General features: G+C 50.2%; 1 long non-coding RNA gene and 1 pseudogene across 1 annotated transcript; one reads left to right on the top strand and one right to left on the bottom strand.

Annotated features, from left to right (window-relative positions):
* Positions 1-25,171, bottom strand: part of LOC111944703 (uncharacterized) — a 224,935-nt pseudogene extending 199,764 nt beyond the window's left edge.
* On the top strand, positions 18-3,599 carry LOC147646985 (uncharacterized). Its single transcript, XR_015281691.1, has 2 exons — positions 18-371; positions 409-3,599. It is a non-coding gene; the product is annotated as an uncharacterized LOC147646985 (long non-coding RNA).
* Positions 25,172-27,716: the final 2,545 nt, after the last annotated feature.

Below are 27,716 nucleotides of genomic sequence, written 5' to 3'. Positions count from 1 at the left end.
TCTCACGAATGAAGACCTGAGCCCCCTACTCAATTTATTGAAAGGGGAGAGAGAGCTGCTGTCTCCAAGGGAGCTGACTCCAGAAGCAAAAACTGTAATTGAAAAGGCACAAAAGACCTTGACAGAAAGACAGGCACACCACTTCAAACCGGAGCTGCCTTTCAAATTTACTGTCCTGGGGAAATTGCCACATCTACATGGGTTAATATTCCAAAGGGACAAGAGGCAGAGAAATTCACTCTTAATAATAGAATGGATTTTCCTCTCCCATCAAAGACCCAAAACTATCACCAAGCCACAAAAGCTGATGGCTCAGCTGATTCAAAAGGCCAGGGTAAGGCTGCAGGAACTGGTAGGTTGTGACTTTATGTGTAGGCACCTCCCAGTCAGGCTCTCTGGAGAAGGCAGAAACTCCCCTGAGACACTGACCAAAGAGATGTTTGAGCATTTGCTGCAGAGCAATGCTAACCTCCAGTTAGCTCTGGACAGCTTTAGTGGGCAAATTTCATTTCATGTGCCAGCACACAAATTGTTTCATGAGGAATTCCATCTCATTCATCGTGAGAAAAGGGGCTGAAAGCCACTCAAAGCTCTCACAGTGTTCACTGATGCATCTGGGACATCCCACAAGTCGGTGATGACTTGGAGAAATCCACAGACTCAGCTTATGGGAAGCTGATGTTGAGTTTGTAGAGGGGTCACCCCAGATAGCTGAACTGGCTGTGGTCGTGAGAGCCTTTGAAAAATTTTCAGAACCGATTAATTTGGTTACTGACTCAGCCTACGTAGCAGGAGTGGTGTCCAGAGCGGAACAGGCAGTTCTCAAGGACATTGAGAATGAACATCTCTTTAGATTGCTTTCAAAACTGATTTATTTGGTTTCAAATCGAGAACAACCTTTCTATGTGATGCATATAAGGTTGCATACCCCGTTGCCAGGTGAAATTGCTGTGGGGAACTGGAAGGCGGATTCCCTTGCTGCTTCAGCTGAAAAGGCACGTCTCCCAGATGTGTTCCAACAGGCAAAGTTAAGTCACCAGCAATACCATCAAAATGTGCCAGGACTGATTCGTCAGTTCCAGCTGACACGGGATCAGGCTAAAGCCATTGTGGCTACCTGTCCCAATTGTCAGCTTGAGGCAGTGCCATCATTAGGCCTGGCGGTTAATCCCCGAGGCCTTAAGAGCTGTGAAGTGTGGCAAACAGATATCACTCACATCCCCAGTTTTGGTCGCCTTAAGTATGTACACGTGCGCATTGATACATACTCAGGAGCAGTGTATGCCTCTGTTCATGCAGGAGAAAAGTCTGTACATGCTAAACAACACTTAGTACAGGCCTTTTCCATGTTGGGAATCCCTAAAGAAATTAAAACAGATAATGGCCCAGCATATAAATCCAAGGAGTTCCTGGAATTTGTCCAGCAGTGCCGAGTGGAACATAAAACTGGCATCCCCCACTCCCCCACAGGTCAGGCTGTAATTGAGCGTACACAGCAGATGCTCAAACAAGTCCTAGCCAGGCAAGGTAGCGAGACAGTGTGGATGTCTCCACAACAGAAACTCTGTAAAGCTCTGTTTACCATTAACTTCCTAAACTGCTCATTTGAATACATGAATCCTCCTGTGACTCGGCATTTTAACAGTGGTGATCAGTTTTAATTGTCACAGCGTCCACCAGTTTTAATCAGGGACCCTGAAACTTGGCAAACCAAGGGCCCCTATGAACTTGTCACCTGGGGGCCGTAGCTACACGTGTGTATCCACCCCTTCAGGCCCCCGATGGATTCCTCAGAAATGGGTAAAACCTTTTGTTCCAAAGAATCCAGCCCCAGCAAGAAGAGAAGAGAAGCAAGTGGCTGTTGCTTCCAAGAGAAGATGCCGGTGGAGAGATCAAGAAGAAACCTCTCTAGCCTCTGACCTGCATACTTTAACTGTGAATATGTTTTAAAAAATGTCTGTTTTCTTTTTTTTAGAAATAACCTACCTCTTACTCAAATCCATGATGAGCCTTAACTCTGCTGTCATCCTGCTCGCACTGAGCAGCCTGACAGTGGCCTGGATCGTCCCACAGCCACGCCAGAACATCTGGGTGACCCTGACACAAACACTTCAGCAAGAAAACATTTGTCTATCTACTGCAGCAGCGAAAAATCCTATGTCTACCTGCCTGGTAGGAATTCCTTTGCAGCATGATGAATTCACACACAGCTTTAATACACTGACCCCTGAAGCAGGTAATAAATTACACAGCACTCATATAGAAGCAGAGTTAAGAAACCCCGTTGAAGATTGGTTGCCCCATTTTCCTAAGGCAACCCAGGAACCCCAGGAGTTAGAGCTGCTGGGTTCCTCTCCAGCATTATACTGTGTACACTTTAGGGTCAGTCCTCCAACTCATAAAGAAACATTCCACAATATAGTACAACATCAAGAAGAATTCACAGCAAGAAGGTGGTGCTGTGTGCTAAGCTACATCAGTGTACTCTTCAGCTCATACACATCCCAAAAGCCTCCCCAAAGGGCTGTTCCTCATTTGTGGGGACCGTGCATGGGCAGGAATTCCATCCCGTCTTCTTGGGGGGCTGTGTACCAGAGGGCATCTATCACTGTTAGCACCCAATCAAGCATTAATTGGCGAATGGACCCATAAATACAACTTGACCAAAAAAAATTCAAAAGAGGTGTTACAAAATTAGATGAAAATTGTGACTCAGAGATTTTCCATTGGTCCAAATCAAAAAGAATTGCTGCATCCATTTTCCTTCCTTGGGTGGCTGCAGCCAAGGCCCTAGGTGAGTTGGGACACCTAGAATGCTGGGTGGTAAAACAGGGAAATTTAACATCTAGCGCCCTAAGTGCCCTCCTAGAGTGTCGCCACCAGGCAGGCAACACTCCAAAATGGTGCAGCAATAGACTTTCTCCTATTGCTCCATGGGCACGAGTGCCAGGAGTTCGAGGGTCTCTGCTGCATGAATCTGACATCAAAAGCTCCTAACAGCCATGCCACACTGAGAGATGAAAAGCATGATCGGACAAGTCAAGCAAGAAGCAGATGACTGGTTCAATAGACTGTTTAAAAACTGGGGACTCTCGGGGTGGTGGGCTTCAGTAGTGAAAACTATTCTGTCACTGCTAGTCATTATTTTGCTAACGGCGTTAGTGTTCGGAGTGCTAAGCAAAATATTGTACAGAAGCATAATTAAGCTAGTCTCAGCTACCTCAGATGTCAACCATATAGAGTTGGCAGACCACAGTAACCCTCACCAGCCCGCAAATGGGAATTGGTGGGCCACTTCAGGTCAGTAAGTCGTATAAGCTCGTTACCATTCATTTAATTATATATTACAAAATAGGTGGAGATGTAGTAGTGCATATTTCTGGGAGTTACTTAGTTTCTCTGTAAACCCTCCCTGCAGCTGTGACGTGTTTTTCCCCTCCCCTCTCTGTCCCTGAAATGCTATCCCATTGGTTGGTGTTATATGTCTCCCCACCCCTCTCCCGAGGTTTGAAAGAGTCCGGGAAAGGGATCCCCGGCCTCTTCTCCCCCCTGGAAGCCAGCCAGAATAAACATCCTCTGTTACCCCAGAGGGAGAAGCAGATCTTTGGTCTTTTTTCTTGGTCATGAAGAATCTCCCTGACCCCCAGCCCCTCAACGGAGCTAGCCAGGATTACTTTGGGGGGCAAAGGGAGGTTACTTCAGAAAGGGACATTGAGAACTTGCCTCCAGCATTCTCCATGGATCTCAAACTGTCATGTGCCAGGGCTTCCAGATAATCCATGTTCTGATCCCAATCTAGATGGGAGCACATATCAGAATCCTTTCCATGGTGCCCTCAGTGGAGCCACATCCGCCTTTGTCTGTCAGGAAAAGGGATGCGGGAAAAGTGGGCAGGTGCCACCCTGCTCCATTTGTGTGCCAGGCCTGAGCTTCAACTGTTTCAGGTTTCTTAGCTAATTTCTCCCTGGCTCCTCTTTAGCACGAGCAAGAGAATAGCATTGCACAGTCCAGTTTGACAAATAAGGCTTGTGAACGACTGAGGGCTTCCACTAAATTAAAAACCCAATGTGCTTGAAAGTCAACCTTCTGTTTGCTCAGGTCTCCTCATCTCTGTAGATGAGGTGAGTTTATGCTGCTGGTATGTGGGTTTTAGGAGTATGTGGGTTTTTATCTGTGATAGAGATGAGGAAGTGTTGAACTCGTTCCAATGAGCTGCCAAAAGCGGTGACTTTATTCTCTCTTTGGCTGGAGAGTAGCACCAGCCTTGTTGAACGCAGGCAGCAGCACGAGCAGGGCTCCTCCAGCAGCAGGGACATGCCACAAGCCAGGAGGGGACCGAGGCACCAGAGGGGACTGTGGCACCAGAGGGGACTGTGGCACCAGAGGAGACCGTGGCACCAGAGGGGACTGTGGCATGCTGTGCCCAAGGTTTGAACAGGGTGGCAAAGTCAGGTGGTGCTGCCTGGCTGCATGAACAGCCCAGGCAAAGCATGGTGAGGAGCCAGGTCTGGGGGCCATCCAAGGAGTCCTGTCAAGAACAAATGGTTCTAATACTCTCTGTGGGACAAAAAAGGAGCAATCTTTAGAGTGAACTGGTGCTAATAAGTATTTGCTCACATATGGTGGGGTTTCTCTGCAAATGGGCTTTGATAGGAAATTTCTGACCACATTTAGTTTTACTCTTTAAGTCGAGCACCTGAGTAGCTTTGTTGAGCAATAAAAAATTGTTTGTAGCTCAGTATTTTCTCAGGAGGAGCCTTACATTTTAGCACAGGAGGAAGGTAAGGCAGAGGATTAAAAGCTTTCCCCTCCTGAAGTGACACATTTTCCAAGGAGTCTGTGAGGAGAATTCCCCTCAGCCACTGCCAGGGCTGTTTGCCTCCTCTGCAGGCTCAGGATTCTGGGAGTTCCAGGAGCCTCAGCCCCCACAGTATTTTCCTCTGAATATTTCTTGTTGTGCAGTACACAGAGAGAATATTTTGTGACAGATTCTCCTCTGGGTTTTGAGGTGAATCTCAGTAATTCTGTTGATTTTCATGTCCAGATGAACTTTTGGTAGATAGGAAGGAAAAGGGAAGAGGTACCATGGAAAATCAATTGCTCAAAATTTGAGAGGCCCAACCACAGTAAAAATGAAGTCTAAACTGAAGAATTTTTTTTAATGTTTCTTTTTTTTGTCTTGGTAGGTGCAGTAAAACATGAAGTGTTAATAAAGTTATTTGAAAAGATTCAGCAAGCACCTAGGTATATGTAAATCAAAAGAGCGAAGGATGAGACAGGGCATGGGACCAATCTTCAGCTCTTCCCTGTTGAAGGTAAAACAGTAGGAAAACTGCCTCTGGCTGTTACCCACAGGTAACGTGTTATTTGTAGCCAAGAGCAGATGCCCCAAGCTGCTGGTGGCCCAAGCCCTGCCATGGCTGGCCCACTTTCAGTTCTAGCTGGACCAGGGTAGCCAGCTCAGGAGGGGAGGAGGTGGGGGGATCTCAGGGGGCTTCCTCTTCACAGCTGGGCTGGGAGGCCGTGGAGGAGGCATGGAGTGCTGGTGTTCTGCTTTCCGGAATGATTCCTCCTTCTGAGGCCATGTCTGAGAGCTGTCAAACCAGACAGTCTTTGGGCTCCCTGGAGGCAAGGGAGAGGGACGCCTTCTTGGCCGGAAAGATGGAGCTGCAGCAGGGTGACTGTGGAGAGAGGAGGTGGCTGAGGCCCCCAGCTGCCATGGGCACACAGGGACCCTCCTGCACAGCAGGGCCCAGAGCGGCCAAGGCTCCCCAGCATGGCTGGAGCTGCTGGCACAGCTTGGCCCAGCTGGACAGCTGCCCCTCAAGGCCCTGAAGAGCAGGGGATGGCTCTGGGCAGGGTCCCTGGCCAGGAGCGGGCCCCAGAGCACCTCTGCCTTTCAAGGGCAATCTCGTCCCCGCTCTTTCTCCTGCCCACCTTGCTTTGCCTCTGCTCACTGCTCCTGGGGCTGCTCTTGGCCAGGCAGCCTCAGTGGGAGCCACCACTGGCTGCAGCCCCAGCGGGCTCCCCAGGACAAGGCCCAGCAATTAAGAGGCCAATGAAAGGCCTGGGCAGCTGCAGACCTCTCAGCAGAGTTATCTGGGCAAACACGGACTATCCACAACTGCACAGTAGCCTCACTGGGAATGTTTCCTGACTATGAGCAGCCTTTCAAGAAGCTGGAGGGTGGAGATGAACAACAACTTACCCTTTCTTGTCCTTCCACCACCAGAATCCGACATAGCAGAGGACCATGGAAAGTGGCACTGTGAACAGTGTCACTGCTGTGCCTATCATGCAGGACTTGCGCACATCCTGCGGGCAGAACACTCTTGGGGTGCTCGGTGGATTCTCAGCATTTATATTTGACTTGCTGTCATACGGTGACTTTACCTTTAAAATACCTTTGGGAGCTAAGGAAGTTGAAGCTGCTGGTGGCTGATGGGAGTCTTTTCTCCTGACCAATTATTGGTCATTTCTGAGAATTGGCAGCGGTTTTAACCATTCAGAAGTGAGATCAACTTGCGAACACCACCTTAAGGTGTAAAGCCAGGATTCTCTTGATCTCTTTGGTTTCTGGCTTCTGAAGAGGTAACAGGGCTCTGTCTCAGCCTCCTCTCCCCCCCCCCGCCCAGGCTGGACAAGAATACAGAGGGCAGGGGGGGAGAAATGGAGCCGGCCGGCCTGGCTTGGTTTGCAGTTTCTGCTGCTGAACTGAAACCTGACACCATGAACATTTGCAGCTTTCCAAGACTTTCACTCTTTTACTACCTGGATGAGACTTAAAGATTACTCCTTTTTCCCAGAGACGCAAAGAGAGAGGCAATCAATATGAAGAGGACATCATAAAACCATCAAAGACAGTGAAGAAAAGAGTTAAGTTTTAGATGGGGAAGAGAGAATAAGGAGATGCTTTATAAGCTGAAATATTTTTCTGTTATACCTATGGAGATGGACAATAGTGTTCTGAAAAACCTCCTTTAATTCATGACAGAGTATATTGGAAGGAATGGAGTGTTCAAAGTATGGATTTTGAGCAAAAGGTAGAATAATTGTGATACAGTGAGGTGCTGGAACAGAGTGGAGAGAAGTAATAGTTGAAGATTTGGGGCCGTTTGAGGTAGACAAAACTTCTGTTTTCCAGGGAAGCTCACAGAGACAGAAAAAAGAACTTTTGCCTTTGAATAACTCATCCTTAAAAATGACATCCCTAGACTCATTTGACCCATAACACACCTCAGAGTGATGTGAAATGGGAGGAGAAAAATCTGATGACAGATTTCCAGGCAACTGGCATCAGAGAAATAGAAAGCTATAACAGAAAGAGTTTTCTTGTGAGAAACTCCATAGATTAGCAGAAGAAGACTTCTGTTTCTCTACAGAGACTGATGAAAAGACTCCAGCAGGAATTAGGACTGTTTTAAACACCAAATTTCCAAAGTTTTTTGTCTCTGTGTTGTCATGTGAACAAGAGAATGGTTGGATAGTGGAAGATAAAAGAGTTTTCTGCAAGTTTGTTTTGGTGTTCTTATTCTTGTATTTCCGGGATTGGATCCAGATGCTCCCAGTCTCCTCTCTTTGAAAGAATTTCATAGTCGAGGCATCCTGGAAGGGTTTGCGGATCCCTGGTAGCTTTTGGGTGTCATTTCTCCACCTTATGACACAGCAGGAGTTTCTCCAATAAAGCAATAAAGCTTTTTCCTGAAGATCCCACTCTGCCCATGACAGGAAGCCCTGGGACTGTCTGTGACATCCCAGCTCTTTGGCAGCCTGGGGACTCCTGGGATGTCACCGTGGACAGGCACACCTGGCACACCTGGGAGTGCCTGTGACAGAGTGGTGCCTTTGCAGCCCAAGGTCCCCTGGGATGTCACCAGGGGGAATTGCTGGGACTGTGTCTGACCACACGGTTCTTCAGCATCCCCAGAAACCCCTGGTGGGTCTCCATGGAGACCCTGTCTGTGCCTGTGACATTCCAGCTCTTGAACAGCCTGGAGACTCTGAAGAGCCATAGAGCCCCTCTGAGGGCCTGTAACAAATCTGATCCTTGGTAGGAAACCATCACCAGCCCCCTGTTTATATGTTCCGTTTCCATGGCAACCAACACAGCCCACTGTTGCTATGCTTTGTTTCCATGGCAACCATCACAGCACCTGTTGGTCAGTCCCTTGCAGCTCCATGGGGACCCCATGCCAGGGGTGGTTGCCATGGACACCAGCTCAGGCCTGGAGCCAGAGTCTGTTGCCATGGCAACCATTTGACGTCCCATTTGCAGGCTCATGGGATCACAGAGCCACAGAATTGGCTGAGTTGGGAGGGACCCATGGGGATCCTCCAGTCCAACTGCTGGCCCTGCACAGGACACCCCAACAATCCTAACCTGGGCCTGGCAGCACTGGCCAAACGCTGCTGGAGCTTAGACAACCCTGGAGCTGGGAGCTTTCCCTGGGGAGCCTGTTCAGTGCCCCAGCAGCCTTGGGAGAAAAACCTTTTCCTCACACCCAGCCTAAACCTGCCCGCCTCAGCTCCAGCTGCTCCCTCCACTCCTGTCCCTGGGCACCAGAGGAAAGAGGTTCCCGCAGCTCCCAGCCAGGGACCCGCTCCCAAGGCTGCTGCCACGGCAACCAGGCCTGGCACCAGCTGGGATGCTCGGTTTCCACGGGCTGGGCTTCAGGAATGGCATTCCCCAATTTCCTGCTTCCACTACAACCGCGCTGCTGCTCACTTCCCTCTTCCGTCCCATGAAAAGCAGAAAAGGCAAAGATCCCAGGCTGGGATAAGAACAATTTATTGAGAACAGCAACGGGATAAGGAACAAACAGGAACAGAAAAATATTGGATAACAGAAGGGATAAGACAAACTATTCACAGTGAAAACTAAAATGCCACCGACTGGATCTTCCTGGCCACGTATTTCCTCCTGCCAAGAAACGACACTCTCCTCCTCTGGTGAGAGAGAGGGAGTCCTTTTCCTGCCCCTGGCAATGACCTGAGATGGGATTGAATATAATGACAGGGACATGGTCAGACTCTCATGTTCTTTGATCTCACATCATGACATTGCCATGGGCAGGAAAAAGTACAGGTGTCTTCCCAGCATGGATCACAGGGAACATAGATCACCAGGTCTCTTCCTAACCTCGGTCCTCCAAGGGGCGATGGAGCTGGAGCAGTGGACAAAGCTCTTCCTGCACTTGCGACACTTGCAGGGCTTCCCTTAGTGGTGCCTCCGTTGGTGTCTGGTCAAGTTAGAGCTGACTGAGAAGCTCTTCCCACACTGGGGACACTTGTAGGGCCTCTCCCCAGTGTGGATGCGTTTGTGGGTACTGAGGCTGGAGCTGCAGCTGAAGCTCTTCCCACATGCCCCACACTCGTAGGGCCTCTCCCCAGTGTGGATGCGCCGGTGGGTGATGAGGTGGGAGTTTTGCTTGAAGCCTTCCCCACAGTCAGGGCAGCGGAAGGGCCTCTCATCCGTGTGAATCCGCTGGTGCAGGAGGAGATTGGAGCTGCTGTGAAACCTCTTCCTACACTCAGGACACTCGTAGGGCCTCTCCCCAGTGTGGCTGCGCTGGTGGATGATGAGTTCGGATTTGCAGCTGAAGCCCTTCCCACACTTCCCACACTCACAGGCCCATTCCCCAGTGTGGATCATCTGGTGGCGGAGCAGGCGGGAGCTCTGGCTGAAACTCTTCCCACACTCCAAGCACCTGTAGGGCTTCTCCCCACCCTGAAGCTGCTCATGGACCACCAGCTCAGAGCCTTGGCTGGATCTCCGGCCACTTTCCCGGCACAGGGTGGGTCTTTCCTCCTCAGAGCACCCTGGGCTGGGTTTGGAGCCCCTCTTCCTGCGGGATCTCCATGGCTTTTCCCCCCAATTTGACTCCTGCACTGTGGAGCTGCTCAAATCAACCTCTTCCACGAGGTTCTGCCGTGGGGATTTGTCCTCCCTGGTCTCCATCCTCAGCTCCTTGTCTGGGGGAGGAAGGACAAGAGGATGGGATTTGCCTCCGTGCCAGAGGGAAGGGGAAGGAGATTCCCCCAGTGCGTCCCCAGTAGGACGGCGTCGGCAGCGGGGTTGTCCTGCAGCCGGGAGCCATGCTGGGCTGGGAGATGGAGCAGGAGAGAGGGGGAAAGGGGCACTGCCTTCCTCCTCACCTGCCTGGGTGTCCTGGGGCATTTTCCTCTTCCTTGCAGCCTTCTCATCCATCCATCCATCCATCCAGCCAAGGTTTGGGAATGAGAAATCCTGGTTTAGGAGAAAACAAGGAATGAGAATAATGAGTTTGAATTTTCCTCGGCCCAAGTGCCTCTCAAGAAGTCACCGGGCACCTGGGGTGTCTTGGTTAGAAAGGAAAGGTGTTTGCTAAGGAAGGCAGAATATCCATTGAAACTGATAAAAATGTAAGCAACAACCCCCTCCAAATTATTCTAATCTTGAAATCAAAGTGCTCTCTGATAAAGATATAGGAATAATAGTTCTTTTCTAAAGAAAGAAAAATGAAAACGCAGCAGTGAAAAAACAAAAAAACAACAACAAAAAAACAACCCACCAACAGTCAGAATACAACCTGATACCCCATTGATTGTCAGGGCTTTGAAAGTAGTCCAATTAAATGGTGGCTGCAGTCCTCCTGGAGTCACAGATGTGGTTCTGTTGAAGCAGTGATCCCATAGAAGGGTGTACCTTACCTCTGAAGTTCCGGTGCTGTAGATGGGTCTGGTCTCTCCTCTGGGAATCCAGTGGAGAAAGACTGACTGTGGTGTTCTGATTCTCTGATTATATCCATGCAGGAATGCTTGGCTCCTCCCCCTGGGTGGAGCATCTCACAATGGGATGATATCATTTTATCAGTCCTGCAGTGAGACTCAATGGCCCATTACCAGAAGATATCCCCCTGGAGGAAGGATGGGTGGTGGGAGAGATAAAGAACACTGCCCCACCCGGTTTTAACAGCTGGCCCATTAACAGAAGACATCCCCCAGTTATGAGGGATGAGTCATGAAAGAGATAAAGAAATCTGCTCTACCAGGTTTTAAAAGATGGTGATAGAATACATACTTCTGGTTACATCTTCCATTGCAGCCCAAGACATGACGTCCATATAAACCTCCCAAACACCAAGACTTAGCCCTGAAAATGCCTCCCAGGAGTTCCCCATCTCTAGTCTCCATGACTGCATGATTCCAGTCATGGGCAGAGTGACACCCTGGCTCTCCCAGGATGGGCCCAGTTGCTCCCAGTCATCTGCAGCATGGTTCCAGTCACACCTCCTTTGGTGTTCAGGGGTTCCTCCCTGTCTCAGCTGCTGGGGGTAACACTTGTACTTTCTACTCAGTCCCAGGCTGCTGGGAGTGCCAGGAATCCAAAAAAGTTCCCCTGTTTCCATCTCCCCACTTAGGGATGCTGGGACCCCTCAGTATCCCCCAAGGGGCATTTTCCACTCAGCTTGGGAGTTCTTCATTCTCCAAACATCCCCCCAGAAACCCAACCCCTCAGGATATCTGGGCCAACCTCCCACTCCCCAGTTACCTGTGGGATGGGGGGTGATGATCCCATGGGTGGGGGCCTGTGAATTCAGGGGTTCCTCGACCTTGTGCTTCCTTCTCCTTTCCCTGATCCTCCTTTGTCCCTCCTTGAGGCTGAAGAAATTGCTCAAGGAGTCAGAAGCAAAACTACCAGACCCTTGGAGCTTCAATCGGCCCCACTGAGGGCAAGAACAACCAAAGGCTCTCCAGAGACTTGTGAGAGCAGATCCTGGAGGCCAGGATTGCCGAGAGCCAAAGGCTCTGAGCAGGGAACTGCAATGCTGAGCAAGCCCTGGCTGGGTTGGAGGAAGCAGAAAGGCCAAGCCCTGAGCCCAGGCCTGGCACAGCAGGGCCTGTCCCTCACAGGTGGCTCGGGGCTGTTTGTGGGGCAGTGGGATGTGAGGGGCAGCAAGGACAAATGCCATAAACCTGTGTGACACTCCAGATCCTTATGGAACCAAGGGGCCAGTAGGACACAGTGGGGTCTCATAGCCTGCAGGGCTGTAACACTCAGAACACTTCAGTGCTGGTGGTAACCAAAGGTTCCTGTGCTTGAGTTTGGTGCACAGGAGAAACCATAACCAGATCTTCTCAACATGGACAGATGTAAAAAATATTCTTGGTAGGAAGGGACCCACAAGGATCAAGTCCAGCTCTTAAGTGAATGTCCCAACAAGGTCTGAACCCACAGACTCAGTGATACTGGCACCATTCTCTAACAACTGAACTAAGAGGTCAAAATGACACAAAACTGGCAAAATATAGACAATCAAGGAATTATGGCAAAGGGTTTAATACAATATCCAACTGAACATAAAACTCTTACCAAAGCATTAACTTTACAATGTTAGCTCATTTAACCTAAAAAGTGCCAACCCTTAAGATTTTGGGTAACATTAAGATATCCAAAAATGTTCCAGGTATGTAGGATAAGAAGGAGAAGAAAACAGACCAGAAAGATAGAATGATCTACAGAAAAACACTTCCAGGATGATCTCAGTCACTCCCACTACAATCACAGTCACTCCCAGTATGAGCTGTTGCACCCAATTACTCCCAGTATAGTTCCAGTCACTCCCAGTTGTTCCCAGTTGTCTCCAGCATGGGGTCCCAGTTGTCCCCAGCACAGTCCCTACTGTTCCCAGTGTGTTCCCAGTCATCCCCAGTATGGTCACAGACACCCCCAGTATATCCCAGTTGCCCTCAGCATGTCCATAGCCATTCCCAGACACTCCCAGTAATCCCAGTCAAGTGCTTGTTATCCCAGTATGATCTCAGGCCCAGTATATCTCAGTTGAGCATTCCCTGAATACACAGCCCCCATCCATGGGATAATCACCCTCCCATCCCACAGGTGACCAGGGTGGGGGAGCTTGGCCCAGATATCCTGGGAGGGCCCCTGGGTTGGGTTTTTGGCGGTGATGCTTGGAGAATGAAGAACTCCAAAGCTGAGCCAAAAGTGCCCCTTGGAGGGACATTGGGGGCTCCCAGTGGCAGCTCCTGGCAGAGGCATCCTGGAGGAGCAGAGCCCTCTGATCCCCAGGACCCCAAAGTGGGGAGCCCAGAGAGGGGGAGTGCAGTGATTTGCAGGACCCTCAACAGCCTGGAGGGGGTGGGGGTCTCCATGGACCCCCTGCACCCCCAAGAAGGGAATAAGGGGAGCAGGGACACTGGGACCCCAAAAACTTCCAGCATCTCTAAGTGGGGAGATGGAAATGGTGGAAACTTTTCAGATTCCTGGTACTCCCAGCAGCCTGGAAAGGGCAGGGACCAAGTAGATGGTGGACCCTCAGTACAAACGTGACCCCCAGCAGCTGGGACAGGGAGGAACCCCTGAACACCAAAAGGGAGAGAACAGAGACGGGGAACTCCTGGGAGGCATTTTCAGGGCTAAGTCTTGGTGTTTGGGAGGTTTATATGGACGTCATGTCTTGGGCTGCAATGGAAGATGTAACCAGAAGTATGTATTCTATCACCATCTTTTAAAACCTGGTAGAGCAGATTTCTTTATCTCTTTCATGACTCATCCCTCATAACTGGGGGATGTCTTCTGTTAATGGGCCAGCTGTTAAAACCGGGTGGGGCAGTGTTCTTTATCTCTCCCACCACCCATCCTTCCTCCAGGGGGATATCTTCTGGTAATGGGCCATTGAGTCTCACTGCAGGACTGATAAAATGATATCATCCCATTGTGAGATGCTCCACCCAGGGGGAGGAGCCAAGCATTCCTGCATGGATATAATCAGAGAATCAGAACACCACAGTCAGTCTTTCTCCACTGGATTCCCAGAGGAGAGACCAGACCCATCTACAGCACCGGAACTTCAGAGGTAAGGTACACCCTTCTATGGGATCACTGCTTCAACAGAACCACATCTGTGACTCCAGGAGGACTGCAGCCACCATTTAATTGGACTACTTTCAAAGCCCTGACAATCAATGGGGTATCAGGTTGTATTCTGACTGTTGGTGGGTTGTTTTTTTGTTGTTGTTTTTTTGTTTTTTCACTGCTGCGTTTTCATTTTTCTTTCTTTAGAAAAGAACTATTATTCCTATATCTTTATCAGAGAGCACTTTGATTTCAAGATTAGAATAATTTGGAGGGGGTTGTTGCTTACATTTTTATCAGTTTCAATGGATATTCTGCCTTCCTTAGCAAACACCTTTCCTTTCTAACCAAGACACCCCAGGTGCCCGGTGACTTCTTGAGAGGCACTTGGGCCGAGGAAAATTCAAACTCATTATTCTCATTCCTTGTTTTCTCCTAAACCAGGATTTCTCATTCCCAAACCTTGGCTGGATGGATGGATGGATGGATGAGAAGGCTGCAAGGAAGAGGAAAATGCCCCAGGACACCCAGGCAGGTGAGGAGGAAGGCAGTGCCCCTTTCCCCCTCTCTCCTGCTCCATCTCCCAGCCCAGCATGGCTCCCGGCTGCAGGACAACCCCGCTGCCGACGCCGTCCTACTGGGGACGCACTGGGGGAATCTCCTTCCCCTTCCCTCTGGCACGGAGGCAAATCCCATCCTCTTGTCCTTCCTCCCCCAGACAAGGAGCTGAGGATGGAGACCAGGGAGGACAAATCCCCACGGCAGAACCTCGTGGAAGAGGTTGATTTGAGCAGCTCCACAGTGCAGGAGTCAAATTGGGGGGAAAAGCCATGGAGATCCCGCAGGAAGAGGGGCTCCAAACCCAGCCCAGGGTGCTCTGAGGAGGAAAGACCCACCCTGTGCCGGGAAAGTGGCCGGAGATCCAGCCAAGGCTCTGAGCTGGTGGTCCATGAGCAGCTTCAGGGTGGGGAGAAGCCCTACAGGTGCTTGGAGTGTGGGAAGAGTTTCAGCCAGAGCTCCCGCCTGCTCCGCCACCAGATGATCCACACTGGGGAATGGGCCTGTGAGTGTGGGAAGTGTGGGAAGGGCTTCAGCTGCAAATCCGAACTCATCATCCACCAGCGCAGCCACACTGGGGAGAGGCCCTACGAGTGTCCTGAGTGTAGGAAGAGGTTTCACAGCAGCTCCAATCTCCTCCTGCACCAGCGGATTCACACGGATGAGAGGCCCTTCCGCTGCCCTGACTGTGGGGAAGGCTTCAAGCAAAACTCCCACCTCATCACCCACCGGCGCATCCACACTGGGGAGAGGCCCTACGAGTGTGGGGCATGTGGGAAGAGCTTCAGCTGCAGCTCCAGCCTCAGTACCCACAAACGCATCCACACTGGGGAGAGGCCCTACAAGTGTCCCCAGTGTGGGAAGAGCTTCTCAGTCAGCTCTAACTTGACCAGACACCAACGGAGGCACCACTAAGGGAAGCCCTGCAAGTGTCGCAAGTGCAGGAAGAGCTTTGTCCACTGCTCCAGCTCCATCGCCCCTTGGAGGACCGAGGTTAGGAAGAGACCTGGTGATCTATGTTCCCTGTGATCCATGCTGGGAAGACACCTGTACTTTTTCCTGCCCATGGCAATGTCATGATGTGAGATCAAAGAACATGAGAGTCTGACCATGTCCCTGTCATTATATTCAATCCCATCTCAGGTCATTGCCAGGGGCAGGAAAAGGACTCCCTCTCTCTCACCAGAGGAGGAGAGTGTCGTTTCTTGGCAGGAGGAAATACGTGGCCAGGAAGATCCAGTCGGTGGCATTTTAGTTTTCACTGTGAATAGTTTGTCTTATCCCTTCTGTTATCCAATATTTTTCTGTTCCTGTTTGTTCCTTATCCCGTTGCTGTTCTCAATAAATTGTTCTTATCCCAGCCTGGGATCTTTGCCTTTTCTGCTTTTCATGGGACGGAAGAGGGAAGTGAGCAGCAGCGCGGTTGTAGTGGAAGCAGGAAATTGGGGAATGCCATTCCTGAAGCCCAGCCCATGGAAACCGAGCATCCCAGCTGGTGCCAGGCCTGGTTGCCGTGGCAGCAGCCTTGGGAGCGGGTCCCTGGCTGGGGGCTGCGGGAACCTCTTTCCTCTGGTGCCCAGGGACAGGAGTGGAGGGAGCAGCTGGAGCTGAGGCGGGCAGGTTTAGGCTGGGTGTGAGGAAAAGGTTTTTCTCCCGAGGCTGCTGGGGCACTGAACAGGCTCCCCAGGGAAAGCTCCCAGCTCCAGGGTTGTCTAAGCTCCAGCAGCGTTTGGCCAGTGCTGCCAGGCCCAGGTTAGGATTGTTGGGGTGTCCTGTGCAGGGCCAGCAGTTGGACTGGAGGATCCCCATGGGTCCCTCCCAACTCAGCCAATTCTGTGGCTCTGTGATCCCATGAGCCTGCAAATGGGACGTCAAATGGTTGCCATGGCAACAGACTCTGGCTCCAGGCCTGAGCTGGTGTCCATGGCAACCACCCCTGGCATGGGGTCCCCATGGAGCTGCAAGGGACTGACCAACAGGTGCTGTGATGGTTGCCATGGAAACAAAGCATAGCAACAGTGGGCTGTGTTGGTTGCCATGGAAACGGAACATATAAACAGGGGGCTGGTGATGGTTTCCTACCAAGGATCAGATTTGTTACAGGCCCTCAGAGGGGCTCTATGGCTCTTCAGAGTCTCCAGGCTGTTCAAGAGCTGGAATGTCACAGGCACAGACAGGGTCTCCATGGAGACCCACCAGGGGTTTCTGGGGATGCTGAAGAACCGTGTGGTCAGACACAGTCCCAGCAATTCCCCCTGGTGACATCCCAGGGGACCTTGGGCTGCAAAGGCACCACTCTGTCACAGGCACTCCCAGGTGTGCCAGGTGTGCCTGTCCACGGTGACATCCCAGGAGTCCCCAGGCTGCCAAAGAGCTGGGATGTCACAGACAGTCCCAGGGCTTCCTGTCATGGGCAGAGTGGGATCTTCAGGAAAAAGCTTTATTGCTTTATTGGAGAAACTCCTGCTGTGTCATAAGGTGGAGAAATGACACCCAAAAGCTACCAGGGATCCTCAAACCCCTCCAGGTCACCTAGACTTTTAGATTCTTTCAAAGAGAGGAGACTGGGAGCAGCTGGATTCAGTATCAGTCCCAGAGTTTGTCAAAGGTTTATGTGTAAATATTGGACAGGTGGAATTGAACCATAATGCAGTTTGTCCAACAGGATTAACGATAGAATACCAGATGTATTTCTATAAATACAGCTGCGATTAATTCTGATTATGATTAGACAGCAGGATTTATTTACAACGCAGAATAAACAAAAAATGGAGTTATTTACTCCAGAGTAGAGGAGCTATAACAATTATTATAGTGCTCTAGGAAGCAATTTTGAAGTAAACAGGGCTTTGCTGGAGTTGCTTGAACCCATTCCAGGCACAGCCTCCTGCTCCAGCAGGAACTGCCTTTCCTGTGCCACGGCCAGGGCAGATCCCGCTGCAGGAAAAGCCCCAGGCCAGCCCCAACCCAGGGAAGGGCTCAGGCACAAGTGCAGAGTGCCGTGCTGGGAGCTGTGCCAGGGACAGCCTGAGGCACCAAAGGCACCTTGACATCAGCAGCTGCGTCCAGGGCATGGCCAGAAGGTTCCATTGACAACCCGGCCTGGTGGCCAGCACTGCAGAGCTGCTGCTTCAGGGCTCATTTCTGGCTGGGTTCTGAAAAGCCACTGCTGCTCCAGGAGCCTGACTGGGAAGCAATTGGCCGCAGCACCTTGGCGACAAGATAATAATGAACAAATTCTTCATGCCAGCAGGGACAAGGCAGGGGCAGAGGAAAGGGGAGAGCCTGGCCCAGGGGACATGGCTGAAATGGTGATGGCTGTGAGGTCACTGCCACTGCAGCAGCCTGGCTGGCCCTCAGCAGACATTCTGGCCAGGAGTGCTGTGAGGGCACCCAGCACATCAGAGAACCCACACAACAGGAATTCCATCCTTGGGGAGGGGCTTTCACTGTGTCAGGTTGCACAGAGCTCCTGCCATTGTAGCAATTCTGGTATGAGGTATACATTTCTCTGTAAAAGCAGTTGCAGTTTTGTGACACTATGTAAAATGTTTCCTCCTTCTACCAAATCCAAATCCACTCTAGTTCACTTTAAAGATATTGATCCTTGTTCTGTCATTGCAAGATTTCCGAGAAAATAACTTTGACCAGTGTTTCCATCTTCATAGACCTTGGAAAGGACCTAAAAATCTCGCAGGACCAGGTTTGGAGGCCTCATCACATAAGCAGCAGGTAGAGGCTGAGGACTCTGGGCTGTGAAGCTGAAAGGCCCTGCCAGAGGCAACTTGTGCAGCCCTTTGGCCATGGATGCTGGCCCTGGGCCTCAGGCCAGCAGGGGACAAGTGACCCTGGCAGCCCTGGGGCCTCATTGCCTCCTTGTCCCTGCTCAGCAGCCTGGCAGGGGCTGCCCCATGGTCCTGCCCTTGCCATTGCACATCCCCACATGCCAGTGCCGTGGGAAGAGCCCTGAGCAATGAGGGAGGGACAGCATCTGCCTTGCCAGGGGCCGGGGCTCAGTCCTCGGCCCTTGGAATTCCTGAAACACATCCAGCTTTGCTCAGCACCACAGACATCTTTCCCTTCCTTGTCCCCAGCTATCATCAGGGCCTCCAGTGTTCTGCTCTGCCTGGAACCTGGGGACGCTTTCTCACTCTTGTCTCTCATTTCAACTACAAGAAACTTCAGTGATTCCATCTGACTTGGAGCTCTTGAGAAGTTTTTTGAACACACAGAGGGACTGAGTGTGATGCAAAGAGCCCCAAAGGCCCGAGAGGGTGATGAAAGTGCTGGTGCTATGTCTGTGCTGCTGAGCTGGGCCGGGCTCCTGGCCCAGAGGCAGCTCCTGGCAAGGGCAGCGCTGCAGAGAGACAGCTCTGGCCAGGAGCAGCTCCTGAGCACAGCCCAGCAGGGCTGGGGCCCTGCCAGGGCATCTCAGGGACACGAGCAGGCCCAGACAGAGCTCCCAGGGGCTCAGCAGTGGCAGGGGCTGTGGGATGTCCCAGAGGGGGCTGTGTCCCAGCGGCACCTCTGTGGCTGTGTCCTGGAGCCCCAGAGCAGCTGCGATGTCAGAAAGGGGCTGTGTGACAGCTCAGAGTGGGTTGTGTGAGGTCACAGATGGGGCTGGGACATCACAGAGTTTGTTGTGTGAGGTCACTGAGCAGCTACAGCATCATAGAGGGGATTCTGTGACATCAGAAAGCAGGGTGTGACATCACAGTGTGGGATGGGTGATATCACTTAGTGGGCTGTGACATCAGAGCGAGGACTATGACATCAGAGGTTGAATGCATGACATCACAGAGTGGGTTGTGACATCACAGAGTTTCTGTATGACATCACAGAGCCACCACAGGGTGGATTGTGAAATCACTGAGTGGGCTGTGAGGTCACAGAGCAGACACCACAATCTCAGAGGGCGGCTCTGTGACATCAGACAGCAGGCTGTGACATCACAGAACAGCTGTGTGACATCACAGTGTTCCCTGTGACATCACAGAGAAGAGTGTGTAATGTCAGAGAGGAGGCTGTGACATCAGAGAGTGGGTTCTGTCATCTCAGAGAGGCTGTGACATCACAGACCAGGCTGGGACATCATAGAATCTCTCTGGGACATCCGAAGGGCTGTGGGGCCTGGGACAGGGGGACAGGGACCCCCCTGGCAGCGTCCCTGTGTCCCCCAGGGCCAGAGCCTACACCAGGGCTTCTTCACCCTGTCATCAAAGATAGCTTGAGAGCACTTAAAAAATCCCCACAAGGGAGCAGCAAAAACCAGATTTAATATCAAGCACCAGCAGCACAAAGTTCCTTGGCAAGAGTCACTCTGCTCCTGACTGGACACTTCAGGCACAGCAAGGAAACAAAGCAACAACAAAACCAAACAAAATCCAGACAATCCAACCAGAAATGAACGCAAAACTGTCTGTGTGTGTGTGTGTGTGTGTGTGTTTGAGATTAACAGAGCTCAAACTTAACAGGACTTCACTTACACCTTCATTTATACCTCAAGCATCACAATTTAGCAAAATCACTTAACAGTATTTAAGCTAACTTACAACATATGACTTCAGGATTTAACAGTGGAATAACACTTAACAATATTCAGCTTAGTTTACTGTTGGAGTCAGAGGCACTGAGAGTGTGCCCTTATCTCTGATACCTGGCTCTGACATCCAAGAAAACACTGAGTTTCATATAACACTGTGAAAACAACTGTTAAAGTTAAATAGAAAAAGTAGTAGTGCAAGCGTGTAAATTAGGGAGTTTTCTTGGGTCACTGGGTGAAAAGGTTAAAGTTTAGAGTTTAGTTTAGAGAACAGAATACAACATGGAGGATTCAGGGTGTTGTCTCTTGTCCTTCTTTCTTCTTCATCTTCTTCTTCTAGAGGTTTTTGGGTAGTAGTAAGTGATTGGATAGAGAATGTTGCAGTGCAGCACACAGGTGTTGGGTCATTGGGTCACTAAGAAAAAATATTTCCTTGGCATTTGTTAATTGGGTAAATGAACATATAAAAAACCTTGAAGAAGATCTTTATTAGTCATTTTGCACCATTCTATCTTAGTGCACATAGCTGCTTGTGGCTCCTTGTACCCTGTATACATGTAATGGAGATAAAAGAAGAATAAACAACCAAGTCCGAACAAGAGAAAACTGCCTCTCTCTTGTCAATCTTCAGTCCAGTGGGGAAAAAGAACCCAAGAATAAGTGTCCCATCAGGACACCAGGGCTACACTGCACCACTGCAGATGGGAGCAAACCCTCGTGAACTGCGTGCCTTACAAATCTGGCCAACCCATGTCACACACATCCCTGAATTTAGACATTTAAAATATGTACACTTATCCATAGATACCTTTTTGTCAGCAATATGTGCTATAAAACACACAAGAAAAAAGGGTCAGGATGCCATTGCACACTGGCAGTCAGCCTTTGCTCTTCTGAGCATCCCTCATAGCATCAAAACAACATACATCTCACAGAAAACAAAACATTTCCTACAGCCCTGGAGTGTAACACACCACACTGGCGTTCCTCAAATAACAATAAAACAGGCCATTGTGGAAAGAGCACATGGCACTGTAAAAGGAATTATTGAAAAACAAAGGGGAGGAACGTGTGGTGGGACCACAGAAAGCAAAGTAGCTAAGGCTGTTCATACAATAAATCATTCAGCAGTATCAGAAGATCCCCAAACCCAGGCTTGCTTGAGCTCTGCAATTCTAACACAAGTGAAAGACTTAGCAATGCAAGCTCTAACAAAAATTACCAACTTGTCAGTGCCAACCCAAAGCTATTCAAGTAGAAGACAAAACCCCCATGAGCTATATATGCAATTCATAGAACGTTTTCAGGATGCTATGGAAAAATCGCAAATAGTGAAGCAAGGGGTCAGTGAATGCTACAATTGGCACGAGATAATGCAAACCAAAACTGCAGAAAAATTATAGATGCGTTACCTCAAGAGAATCCATCCCTGGAGGAGATGATTACAGCCTGTGCTAAGGTTGGGACTGGATCTCATAACATGGATATGCTAGCCAATTCTATTACAGCTGCTGTTAAACTCACACCCCATTGCTACAAGTGTGGACAACAAGGCCATGTGAAAATAAACTGTCCACACAAGCCCATTCCACAGGGGACAGCTCAGGGACAATGAAGTGATAATGCAAGCTGCAACCGATGTGAGAGAGTTGAACATACAGCCAAAGACCACAAACAACACCCACCTGACAGTACCTCTATAGATGTGGAGCAGATTGAAGAATAGTAACCAGAACAACTTATTCACCATGAAAATCAGAGACTCTTGAAAAGAGTTCATTTAAAAACTCTTTGTTTACAAATTGCTTTTCTGCTAAGCTGTGTTTTTCTCACGGTTCTAAATGTTGAATGTTTGTTTCTTGTTTAAAGAGTTCATGTATAATCTCAGTTCTAAATAGTTTCTTGTTTTTTTAATGTTAAGTTGTAGCTTTTAACCATAACTAGTTAACCTGTGGCATGTTAGCTTGAAGGATTGTGATCCTGTCTGCCAGCTCCTGGAAGTGAGTGTTGCAAACTCAATTTAGTACACATATTGCTAGCCAAAGAGAATTAAGTGTGTCAAATTAATTAGAAAACTTCATTCAAATTAAACCCATGCTGTCCCTGTTATCATGTCTGCAAAGGGCCCTTGCAGATAGGATAACAGAGAGCATTTTATATTTTTTAATTTAACCAAAAAGGGTGAATTGTCACAGTATTGTCACAGTAGAGCTGGTCAGGACTGGACAAAGTAAATCTAGACATAACACAAATCTAATTTAGCAGTAAATCTACTTTAGCCATAACACAAATCTAATTTAGCAAGCCTAATTCATGTCTGAACCACTGCACACCACTGGCCAGGATGAGGGTAGGGAGAGAAGTATCAGCCAATGGCTATCTAGCCTGGGAAATTTGAATTGGGTACGTAAGTGAGTTCTGAATAATAAATAAGGCTGTTTTGTCTGATGAGCAACTGGAGCACGAGTTGTGGATTTTGTCTCCCCACCCAGGACCAGCATCTTACAGATACACCTTGGGCAGTACAAGAGCCTGGACAGGGCTACACCCAAGTTGGACCAAAAATGGTCACAGAAATGGACAACTGATCTCACATTTTTAGAAGTTTAGGTCTGCATATTGGGGTTCATGGTCCAATGACAGCTTCAGATGATGAAGTCCCATCCTTCTTGTTTTCTCTCTTCAGCCCACCCTTGTTTATGCTTTTGGGCCTGGAACTTCTAATGACTATCCTTGGTATCAAGCTAGAAAAGGAATTGTTTTGTCTACCTACTCTGTGAAGACAGCTCACTAACACTTAATATGAAGTTAAAAACTATAAACCTAGGCAACGCAGAATATGAAAAATATGAAAGCTAAGACTTAAGGCATCACACCCTGAGGGGCTGTGGAATTGAATAATTTTGGAGAGGGACTGACTAGAATTCAGTGGCATTGAGTGGTTTTGAGATGACAGATCAAACCCTCTCATCTCTTTGAGTGCCAAGAAATGGAGACAACTCCACCAAATAACCCCACTACTCCCAAATACTCCCAAGTATCTCTCAGATTCCCTTGAAGCACTAGTAAAATGTGAAGCTATAGATGCCTTTGATGAATTCGTTGATTTTTACCACTATTTTACCACTGTTTTAAAAGGATAAGGATGTATCAAAAGATGATTGGAACCAAAATAAAATGACCATCAGCCCAGTGTGTTCCCAACACAGATCACTGGGAACGTGAGACATCAGGGCTCTGCCCAACATGAGTCCTCTGATGGGGGATGGAGCTGGTACAGCGCACAAAGCTCTTCTTGCACTTGGGGCATTGGCAGGCCTTCCCTTACTGGTGCCTCTGTTTGTGTCTGGTCAAGTGAGAGCTCACAGAGAAGCTCTTCCCACACTGGGGACACTCATAGGGCCTCTCCCCAGTGTGGATGCACCGATGGGTGATGAGGTTGGAGTTTTGATTGAAGCCCCTCCTACAATCAGGGCAGCGGAAGGGTCTCTCATCCGTGTGAATCAGCCTGAGGAGATGGAAGCTTTGTCTGAAACCTCTTCCCACACTCAGGACACTCGTAGGGCCTCTCCCCAGTGTGGATCCTCTGGGGGATGATGAGTTAGGACCTCTGGCTGAAGGTCATCCTACAGTCCCCACACATATAGGGACGTTCCCCAGTGTGGATCCTCTGGTGGCAGATCAGGACGGATCTCCGTCTGAAGCTCTTCTCACAAATCCCACACTCGTAGGGCCTCTCCCCAGTGTGGAAGCGCTGGTGCCTGATGAGGTGGGAGTTTCTCTTGAAGCCCTCCCCACAGTCAGGGCAGTGGAAGGGCCTCTCATCCGTGTGAATCTGCTGGTGCAGGATGAGATTGGAGCTGCTGTGAAACCTCTTCCCATACTCAGGACACTCGTAGGGCCTCTCCCCAGTGTGGATGCGCTGGTGGATGATGGGGTGGGAGCTGTGGCTGAAGCCATTCCCACACTCCCCACACTCACAGGCCCATTCCCCAGTGTGGATCATCTGGTGGCAGATCAGAGTTTTCCTCTGGCTGAAGCACTTCCCACTCCAAGCACTTGTAGCGCTTCTCCCCATCCTGAAGCTGCTCATGGACCACCAGCTCAGAGCCCCAGCCGCATCTCCGGCCGCCTTCCTGGCACAGGATGGGTCTTTCCTCCTCAGAGCACCCTGGGCTGGGTTTGGAGCCCCTCCTCCTGTGGGATCTCTGGGACTTTTCCTCCCCGTTGGATTCCTGTGCTGTGGAGCTGCTCAAATCAGCCTCTTCCACGAGGTTCTGCCATGGGGATTTGTCCTCCCTGGTCTCCATCCTCAGCTCCTTGTCTGGGGGAGGAAGGACAAGGAGAGGATGGGATTTGCCTCCGTGCCAGAGGGAAGGGGAAGGAGATCCCCCAAGTGCGTCCCTGGCAGGACGGCATCGGCAGCGGGGTTGTCCAGCAGCTGGGGGCCATGCTGGGCTGGGAGATGGAGCAGGAGAGAGGGGGAAAGGGGCACTGCCTTCCTCCTCACCTGCCTGGGTGTCCTGGGGCATTTTCCTCTTCCTCACAGCCTCCTTCTCCATCTGGCCAAGATTTGGGAATGGGAAATCCTGGTTTGGGGAAATACAAGGGATGAGCACATTGAGTTTCCAGGTCCCTCTACCCAAGTCCATCTCTAGAAGTCACTGGCCATCTGGTGCCCATAAAAACCTCCCAAACCTCAAGATTCAGCCCTGAAAATGCCTCCCAGGAGTTCCCCATCTCTGGTCTCTCCCTTTTGGTGTTCAGTGGTTCCCCCTGTCCCAGTTGCAGGGGGTCACGCTTATACTGGTGGTCCCCAGTCTACTTGGTCCCTGCCCTCCCCAGGCTGCTGGGAGTGCCAGGTATCTGAAAAGTTCCCCGTTTCCATCTCCCCACTTAGGGATGCTGGGACCCTCCAAGGGCATTTTCTGCTCAGCTTTGGAGTCCTTCATTCTCCAAACATCCCCACTCCAAAAATCCCAGCCCATGAACCCTGCAGGATACCAGGCCTAGGTCTCCCTCCCTGTGGGGAGATGTTACCTATGGGATTGGGGGGGGATGATCCCACAGGTGGGGGGCTGTGAATTCAGGGAGTGCTCAACCTCATAGTTCCTTCTCTTTTACCTGATCCTCCTTTGTCCCTCCTCTTCCACTTGCCCTGCCTCTTTCTCCCCCTCCACGTCCTCCCTAGCCCCACCTCCTTTTTCTATTTCCATCCCTTCTCACTCTCCTTCTTCATCCCTCCTCTTCCATCCCTCCTTCTCCTCTCCCAGGAGCAGCAACACCCTTGGTGTCCCGTTCCCAAACCCCTCACAGCCCACGGCAGGAGCAGGGATGGAGCCGGGACAGGTCGGGATGGGCAGCGCGGGGCTCTCGGCTGCTTCCACCCACTGGGGGTGGGGGGAACCCGGCCTGGGGAAAAGGAGAGGGAAACTGGGAAAATTGGGGGCTGCAGATCCAACCTGGGGCTGGCTGGGGACCCTGGCTGGGGACTGCCAGCCCTTGGGGCTCCTCTGGAGACATGCAGGAAGGGGGAACACAGAGAGGGCTGGGGGATCCCAGGAGTGGCAGCACTGGCAGGGACTGGTTTGTACTGGGATGATATTGGCAATGACTGCAATTGTACTGAGGGTGTACTGACATCATACTGGGATCATACTGGGGGCAGGTGGGCCCATGGCAGGAGAGACTGCGATCACACTGAGGGAGACTGGGATCAGACTGGGATCATACTGGGATATCATACTGGGATCAGACTGGCAGTGAGTAGGAGGCTGCAGGCACCAACTGAGACCAGGTTGGGAGAAAATGGGATACCCTGGGAGTGACAGGAATCATGCTGAGGCTGACTGGGAGCAGCTGTGAGTAACTGGGATCATGTTTGGAGGAACTGGCAGGAACTGGGAGTGACTGTGTGCATGCTGGGGGTAACTGGAAGGAACTGGGCTTTACTGGGATGAACTGGGATCATGTTGGAGGTGGCTGAGATCATACTGGGAGAGAGTACAACTTCACTAAGGGTGACTGGGAGCAGTTGAGAGCAAATGGGATTATGCTGGAAGGAATTGGGAGGGACTGGGAATATGCCCTGTGCTCCCCAGAACGCCGGGATCACACCCTATGTCCCATAAGTGTCCCCCAGACCCTTCAGGATCCCCGAGTGCCCCCTGAGCACCCGTTCGGGACCCCCCAAAGCGTCCCTGGATCCCTGAATGCTCCCGATCCACAGACGCCCCTTCCAGACACTGCTGGGAATTCATCTCCCATCATCCCATGTCAGACATGGTGAGGCCTGGGATGAGTAGCAGGTTGTCCAAACAGGAGCAGCCTGCAAGGGCCTCATTCTTCTCTGGGACCAGACCTCCTAAGGAGAAATTCAGATTCAAGATCACTTGGGGGGAATGCTTCTGTCACCTCTTCTCTCAACTAGAAAAGAAAAAAATACGCCCTAGATCTAAAAAAAAAATTAAAAAAAAAAAAAAAGTGGTGGATTTTCAAATCTTCCTCCTTAACAGAATTCCAAGCTGACTCCAAGCAGCTACACAAGCCTTGGACTTGAAGACAATGGAAGGAAAAGAAAGAGCCCCCGAGGCTTTCTGTGTTTTAATGAACCCCAGGATGAATTTGGGGCTGAGTCCAGCACCCTCAGGCACTGAGAGAAGGTTGAAGGAGCTGCTCAAGGAGTCAGAAGCAAAACTCCAAGTCCCTTGGAGCATCCCTGGGCCCCATTGACTGCCAGCTCCTGGCACGCACAGCCATGGCATGGTCCAGTCTCACACTGGGACACCTCCTGCACCAAAATTCTACCCTGGCAGGGACTTTTCTTTCTCCTCCCCTCCAGGCTGAACCTGCCAAGCTGCAGGTTGATACAAAACCTCCAAAGGGAGGTTTCCTTCTCGTGCCACTGCCAAGGAAAGCTGTGTCTCCTGCTGTTCACAAACAGAGAAGGGCTGCTGGGGGATGTGGTGGTTGGAGACTGCCTGGGGTACAGTGGCCATGAAATCATCGAGTTTTGAAATATTCTGTGAAAGAAGGAGGGGCATCAACAAAACTCCTTCACTGGACTTAGGAAGAACAGTCTTCAGCCAATTAAGGATGCAGATATGGGGAATACCAAATCATCTACTGAGTTTTTTTAAGGGAAGCAGACTTTTGAAACAAAGGATTCCAGGAAGGATAGACACACTTCAAGAAAAAAGTCTTGAAGGAGCAGGAACAGCTTGTCAGTCTGTGACAAAAAAACAAGCTAGTGAGGAAAATGACCAACCTGGCTGTGCAGGGAGCTTTTGGAGGAACTTAAGGAAAAGATGAGGGTGCATCACCTTCGGACAGAGGGGCAAGTAACTCAGGAAATGTTTAAGGATGTCATTAGGTCATGCAAAGAAAAAAGCAGAGAGGTGAAAGTTCAATTAGAGCTTAACCTGGTTGCTTCTGTGAAGGATAATAAATATGTTTTTATAAATACATTAATGGCAAAAGGAAGGCTACAGACAACCTCCATTCCTTATTGGGGGGATATGGTTACCAAAGATGAGGAAAAGGCTGAGGTACTCAACACCTTCTTTGCCTCAGTGTTCAACATCAAGACAGGTTTTCCTCAGGACAAGTGTTCTCCTGAGCTGGTAGATGGGGTCAGGGAACAGAACAGCCCCCTGTAATCCAGGAGGAAGCAGTCAGAGACCTGCTGAGCCACTCAGATGCTCACAGATGTATGGGATTGGATGGGATCCATGCTAGGGGGATGAGGGAGCTGGTGGATGA

Source organism: Cyanistes caeruleus, unplaced genomic scaffold (assembly GCF_971803275.1).
Source record: "Cyanistes caeruleus unplaced genomic scaffold, bCyaCae1.hap1.1 HAP1_SCAFFOLD_69, whole genome shotgun sequence".
In the NCBI taxonomy this organism is placed as follows: domain Eukaryota; kingdom Metazoa; phylum Chordata; class Aves; order Passeriformes; family Paridae; genus Cyanistes; species Cyanistes caeruleus.
The sequence above is the reverse complement of the archived record's forward strand: the minus strand, read 5'-3'. Positions and strand labels throughout refer to the sequence as shown.